Raw genomic sequence first — 6,990 nt, forward strand, 5'->3', positions numbered from 1 at the left:
GCGCCGCTCGCTGCTGACAATTAAGATAACTCTCGTTCTATCTGGATTGACCTTCGCCAATTAAACTCTCCCTATGGCTTGATGGATTCCTATTCGCCCCTACTCTTACTATTGGTGTGGTACACATGTCAGATAACCAGTCCACCGCGATGCCACTCAAAAATTCGCTCGCAGGCGTTTAACTATAACTCTGTCCATTCACACCGCACAACAAGGGTATCGGCCAACACAGTGAACAACGCTTAATCGCAAGGACTCAATATAGAGTCGCCCTCTGATTCGCTCTCGACAGAGGTGCTCTCCCAGTGAAGTACTGAGGAGAGACTTGTTCCTCGTTCTTTGAGTACACTTATGAGTGCGGACATTCTCGTTACGTGTTCTCGCTCCAGGAGCAACAACAGAATGGCCCCTCTCCACACCAGACATGAAGGCGTATATCTGTCAGTCTCTTCCATTGCTCCTTCAGCTCAAGGCGTCAGGAATATCGTCTGCCAATCAGCATTGCTCTTCTAAAGTGGGAGAATGACGTTTCGTTTAAGGCGACCAGTCCGGAAATCTGGAGCATCGGCGTTTGGCGTTTGCTGTCTCCCTGTGAAAATCTCTGAAACTGCGTGCTATGTTATAAAGAATGCGTAGGCTGGGCGCTCCTACACAATGTAGCGGAATTTGCTTTTAAACCGAACATGAGGTCGTTCTTCCTTTCACTCGGGCAAACACTGTCTGCTGTATGGGTGTTCACCGGCCGACATAGATAGGCTGAGTCGTCCTCTGAAGGGACCGGCCCCCCGGCATGCGGTTTGCGTCTCCCGAACTAAGAGCTCCTGTGACCGTCGTGTCTGGAATGTGTGTGTGTACGCCAGCCTCGAGTATTTCAACCCTGGTGCGCTTACTTGTTATTAGCATATCGTTTACATGAATTTATACAACATTGACTTTATCTTATCGAGTATGGGTTCGAGTGAAGCATCTTGATGTGCGGAATATGATTGTGAGGGCGGAATATGTAAGCAATGAAGATCAGGAGACCACGACGTCTTACAAGACAGTACCAAAAACAATCATCCGATTTCAAAATATCATAACTGTTATGTTGTTTGAGATATGTGCGTGAACAACATACTGTTGGAAAGTGCGAATTCTCGAGTTTTACATGGTTCCATCCAGGTAGCAGCACTGTGCGCCCACTTCAGTTCTAGTAAAAATGGTGTCGGGACAACAGAAAGCGTTTTGTGTTCTACGTTTTGCGCAGTGCAGGTCAGTAATAACTGCTCAGCGTGACTTTCGTACTGGGTATGACGTGGATCCTCCTACAGCACAGAGCATTAGAGGATGGCATGGACAACTCCGAGAAACAAGCTGTCTGTGTAAAGCCAAATCGCCGGGCCATCCCCGAGTATTTGACACGGACGTCGAACGTTTACGCCATAGTTTCACAAGGGGTCCGCAGAAATCCGTTGGTCGTGCAGCTCGACAGCTCAGCATGCCTCCGATGTCCATCTGGCGTGTGTTGCGTCGACGTTTACACGCGAAACCACACAAAATTCAGCTACTGCAAGCTCTCCGTGAAGGTGACAAAGTGTGAAGTTGGAGGATGACAGTTTTCTTCCACACTTAGTGTTTAGTGACGAGGCAACATTCCATTTAAATGGAAAGGAGAACCATCATAATGTGAGAATGTGCGGTACTGAACAACCACATGAAGTTGCACAACATGAAAGGGACTCTCCAACATTTATGTCTTTTGTGCAGTTTCAAGGGAACAATGTTACATGAAGCACATATCTTGATATGCTTGAGAACTTTGTTTTCCCGCAGTTGGAGACTGATTCGAACGACTTCATTCACCAACAGGATGGGGTACCGCCACACTGGCATCTGGTAGTGCGGGAATTTTTAAATCAAAGGATTACTGAACGACAAGGTCAGTTGCGCTGGACCAAATGGTTCAGCCCTACATTACTGGCCTCCAAGGTCACCGGATCAGACTGTATGTGATTATCTCTTGTGGCGCTTTATAAAAGACTCTGTTTATGTGCCTCCTTTATCAACAACAATGAATGAACAGAGACATCGCATAACAGCAGCTGCGGAAGCTGTGACTCAAGACATATTCGCTGCAGTGTGGGAACAATTTGAATACCGCCCCGACATATGCCGTGCATCTCAACGGGGGCATATTGAACACCTATGAAAAGGTATGAAAAATTTTTTTTTTTAAATTTCCCGTTCATGAAAAAACAAAATTCATATTATGTGTTTATTAGTTTCAGAAATGTAGGCGTAGCAAATCGTATGATTCTTTTTGATACACCCTTCATTGACGCAAGTAATCCAGCAATCTAAGGAGCTTTGTTATGAGAAAAAAATATAATTACATCAAGTTACAAAATAAAAACTATATGGGAGACAGTGAAGACAGAGACAGATGGGGCCAGAAAGGAAAAGGAGCAGAAAGCTCTAAAAATACAGGAGATATTGGTAACAAGTGCATGTAGTTGTGTAAATCTCATGAACAAGTACTTCATTCCTTTTACTGGCAGTTTGGGATTATCGGGTTCAGTAAAGAGTGGAATGGGATGTTTGAGAACAGTCTCTATAAATAGCTTCAGTGATTTTGAAATAGGACTCATTTCTCCCAAAGAAGTAGCATCCATCACAAAATCCTTAAAAATCAGAGTATTCTAGTGGTTATGATAAGATACCAACGAAGTTAATCAAAGAGTGTTCATTTGACTTGAGTTCTGTCTTAAATTATTTGTGTAATCTGTCTCGTATCAGCGGAAGATTTTCAGTCTGGGTAAAATATGGTGAAGTTAGGCCTCCTTACGAGAAGGGGGATAAAGAGATGCCGTCAAACTATCAACCAACTTCACTTTTGCCGGCTTTTTAAAAAATACGCACAAAAAAACAGACACCTTGAACGACTAGAGACAGGATGTTCATACTGACAGGACATGTACATTAGTATACTCTGCAGAAATCACCTCGGTTCATCACGTGTCCTGTTGCCTCGTAGATCCTGACAACTTGTCCCATGCGTGTCGGCACCGATGCGTGTATGGCGCGAATTGCGTCCTGTGGTACAGCCATCCACGCTGCATTCACCTAGTTCCAAAGTTCATCTGTGGTGGCCGGCCTTGCGTCTCAGCGCTGCACCTGTCGTTTCACCACATCCCACACATTTTCGACTGGGGACGAGTCTGGTGATCTGGGGGGGGGGGGGGGGGGGGGGCACGACGAAAGGCTGTCATCCTGTGACACCAAGAAGGCACGTGGTGTTCGTGTTGCAACATGTGGTCGTGCATTGTCTTGCTGAAAAATGGCGTCTGGGGTGTTAAGCAGTAAGGGTATGTCTACAGCTCGCAGGACATCATTCACGTAGGTCACACGGGTCACGGTGCCCTAGACGTGCACCGACTATGATTTTTGGTTGTACCTAATAGCACCCCACACCATAAAGCCTTGAATTGGTGCTGTACCTCTAGTGCGAATGCAATCACTGTGATGCCACTCCCCTGTCTGTGGCGAACGAAAATGCGGCCATCATTTTCAAACAAACTGAACCTGGATCCGTCCGAAAACACTATCTGATGCCATTCCTGTCCTCCAGTGACGACGTTCCACACACCATTGCGCCCAGCCTGTTTCTGCACATTCGTGAAAGGTAGGCAGGGAAGTCGACGATGCGGACGTGACCCATTCCATAATAAACGGCCTGATAGTGTACGATGTGTTCCATTGTTCCATTGTTGAGCCAGAGTCGAAGAGGACGCAGATCCTTTCTGCATTGCCATTCGGGTGAGGTGTCGATATTCTCAGGGGGAGGGGGGGGGGGGGGCACTTCTCGCCGTGTTCTACGACCTTCCGTGAACCATTCTGCACACACCCGTTGCACTACCCGAATACTTTTCGCCCCACACGAGCAGAAATTTCCCAGATGGATGCATCACATTCTCTCATGCCAATAATGGACCGTCCTTGAAATTCACTGATTTGACGGTACAGTTATAGGTCAAATGGCTCTGAGCACTATGCGACTTAACTTCTGAGGTCATCAGTCGCCTAGAACTTAGAACTACTTAAACCTAACTAACCTAAGGACACGACACACATCCATGCCCGAGGCAGGATTCGAACCTGCGACCGTAGCGGTCGCTCGGCTCCAGACTGCAGGGCCTAGAACCGCACGGCCACTCCGGCCGGCACGGTACGGATAGCACATATGTCTGCGAGGCATCCCGCACGCCTGCAAGTCATACTGACCCGTTACCTTCTGTTTGTAGCGACAACGACACCCGTAGGCACATTTTTCTGGTACATGCAGTTGCGCCGCGATATCGATGTTGGCCTTGAACCCGTGCGCCGACATGGTTCAACTGCTGATCATTTCTGCAGAGAACATTAATGTACATGTGAAGATGAACGTCCTATCTACAGTCGTTCAAGATATGCTGTCTCCCCTGAACATGAGTCTATCTGAAAAGATTGTTTTCAAGCGTCTTCTTAAGCATCTGTCTGCAAACAGTGTATTGTCCAAGTCGCAGTTTCGGTTCCTTAAGGGTGGCCATATACAGAAGGTAATTTACACGTACAGTGAGAATGTACTTAATTCATTAGACAAAAAATTTTAGGCTACTAGCATTTTCTGTGACCTGTCAAAAACTATTGACTGTGTAAATCACACAATTCTCTCAGGTATATTAGAATATTAGGTTTCACTAGCAGTGATACAGAGTGATTCGAGTCTTACCTAACTTACAGGAAACAAAGTGTGTGACCGCGAAATATCTATAAAATAAGCAATCAGCCTTCATCTGATTGGAAATTAATTACAGGTGATGATCCCCAAGGTTCCATGCTGGGTCTGTTGCTTTTTCTTGTGTACATTATGGCCTCTCCTCTGTTACACTGCCGGATGCTGAGTTTCTTGTGTTTGCATATGATACAAACATTGCAATAAATAGAAAGTCGGGTACAAATTTGAAATGGCTGCTAATCAAATTTTCACTGACATTAATAATGTGTTTAAAGCTAATTAATTGTCATTAAACTTTGAAAAGATATACTATATGCAGTTCAGAGCCTGTACGAGATTTCCTGTCAGCTTCTGTATACCTTACGACACATGCAGATAGAGGAGGACTTCCAGTCTTAAATTTCTGTGATTAGAACGCGATGATGAATTCATTTGAGAAGGACTTACCACAGAATTGCTGAAGCACCTAAGCCAAGTCCGTATCTTCAATGCGAATGATGTCAGATGTAGTAAGTATTAATATAAACAAAAGTTGCGTACGTTGCTTACTTTCATTCTACATGTTCACAGTTATTGAATTACATAAAATACAATCGTCATAACTTGTGAACTGTTTGTGTTAGGACCTTCAAACTGCACGGCCGGCCGTGGGGCATGATGGCAATTAGTATGTGCTGTATGGTTTGGTTCAGCGACGAAGCCCACTTTCATCTGGATGGGTTCATCAATAAGCAAAATTGGCGCATTTGGGGGACTGAGAATCCGCATTTCGCGATCGAGAAGTCTCTTCACGCTGAACGAGTCACTGTGTGATATGCAGTGTCCACTCACAGAATAATCGGTGCGATATTCCTTGATGGCACGGTGACTACTGAACGGTACGTGAAGGTTTTGGAAGATGATTTCATTCCCATTATACACAGTACCCTGATTTCGACAAGATGTGGTTCATGCAAGACGGAGCTCGACCCCATCGAAGCAGGAGAGTGTTTGGTGTCCTGGAGAGGCACTATGGGGACCGCATTCCGGGTCTGGGGTACCCAGAGATCACTGGCATGGTCCTCGATTGGCCGCCATATTCTCCGGATCTGAACACATGCGACTCCTTTTATGGGGTTGTATGAAAGACAAGGTGTACAGCTGAAAACAGCCATTCAGGTGGTCAGCGGCATCCGTGACATTCCAACACGCCAGCGGGTCATGCAGAATTTCGGTATTCGTCTGCGTCACACATCACCAATGATGGCAGGCATATCGAACATGTCATAACCTAAATCCGAATATCTGTAGAGACGTTCACATGTTGAATAAAGCGTGTGCACGTCGTAGTTTGTAACTAATTTACCTTTTTTCATATACTTCAATAATTGTCAGCCTGTATTATGTCATATGGGGTCATATTTTGGGGAAAATCGTCACACCCAGCGAAAGTTTTTAGAGTGCAAAAGTATGTAATAAAACTCATTTGTGGTGTAAATTAAAGAACATGATTTAGAAACCTATTCAAGGAACTTTGCATTCTAACCACTGCTTCTCGATATATTTATTCCTTAATGAAGTTTATTGCCACTAATATGTCTCTGTTTCCAGGGTACAGCTCTATACATAGCATCAACGCTAGGAATAAGAATAATCTACATAAACACTTAAAATCGTTTACCTTGGTCAAAGAGGGGGTCGAGTTTTCAGGAACACACATTTTCAATAAATTGCCAGCAACCATTAAATTCTCGTAAGAAATTTTCACTCTGCAGCGGAGTGTGCGGTGATGTGAAACTTCCTGGCAGATTAAAACTGTGTGCCGGACCGAGACTCGAAATCGGGAGTTTGGAAGGTAGGAGACGAGGTACTGGCAGAAGTAAAGTTGTGAGGACGGGGCGTGAGTCGTGCTTGGGTAGCTCAGTTGGTAGAGCACTTGCCCGCGAAAGGCAAAGGTCCCGAGTTCGAGTCTCGGTCCGGCAAACAGTTTTAATCTGCCAGGAAGTTTCATTAAATTCTTGGTTTAAGACAGAACACAGTTTAAACAGAGTTTGAAAGACTTTTCGATAGGGAACTCCTTCTCCTCTATAGACGAATATCTTAACAGGGACTGTTAGACCAGCTTAAGTAAAAACGTTTATTAGATTTCAGTTTTACACCACTGGCCGCAAGTCAAGATTTGGTATTTTTTGTGTGGTAAATTTATTAAAAGTGCGTAACTATGTTTCATTCTGACAGCATAATAATTCTGTAGA

The 6,990-nt window shown here is 44.8% G+C and overlaps 1 non-coding gene across 1 annotated transcript; it reads left to right on the forward strand.

The window, feature by feature from the left end:
- Positions 1-6,643: 6,643 nt before the first annotated feature.
- Positions 6,644-6,718, forward strand: Trnas-cga. The gene has a single exon. It is a non-coding gene; the product is annotated as a tRNA-Ser (tRNA).
- Positions 6,719-6,990: the final 272 nt, after the last annotated feature.

This window comes from Schistocerca piceifrons, chromosome 9 (assembly GCF_021461385.2).
Source record: "Schistocerca piceifrons isolate TAMUIC-IGC-003096 chromosome 9, iqSchPice1.1, whole genome shotgun sequence".
Lineage (NCBI taxonomy): Eukaryota > Metazoa > Arthropoda > Insecta > Orthoptera > Acrididae > Schistocerca > Schistocerca piceifrons.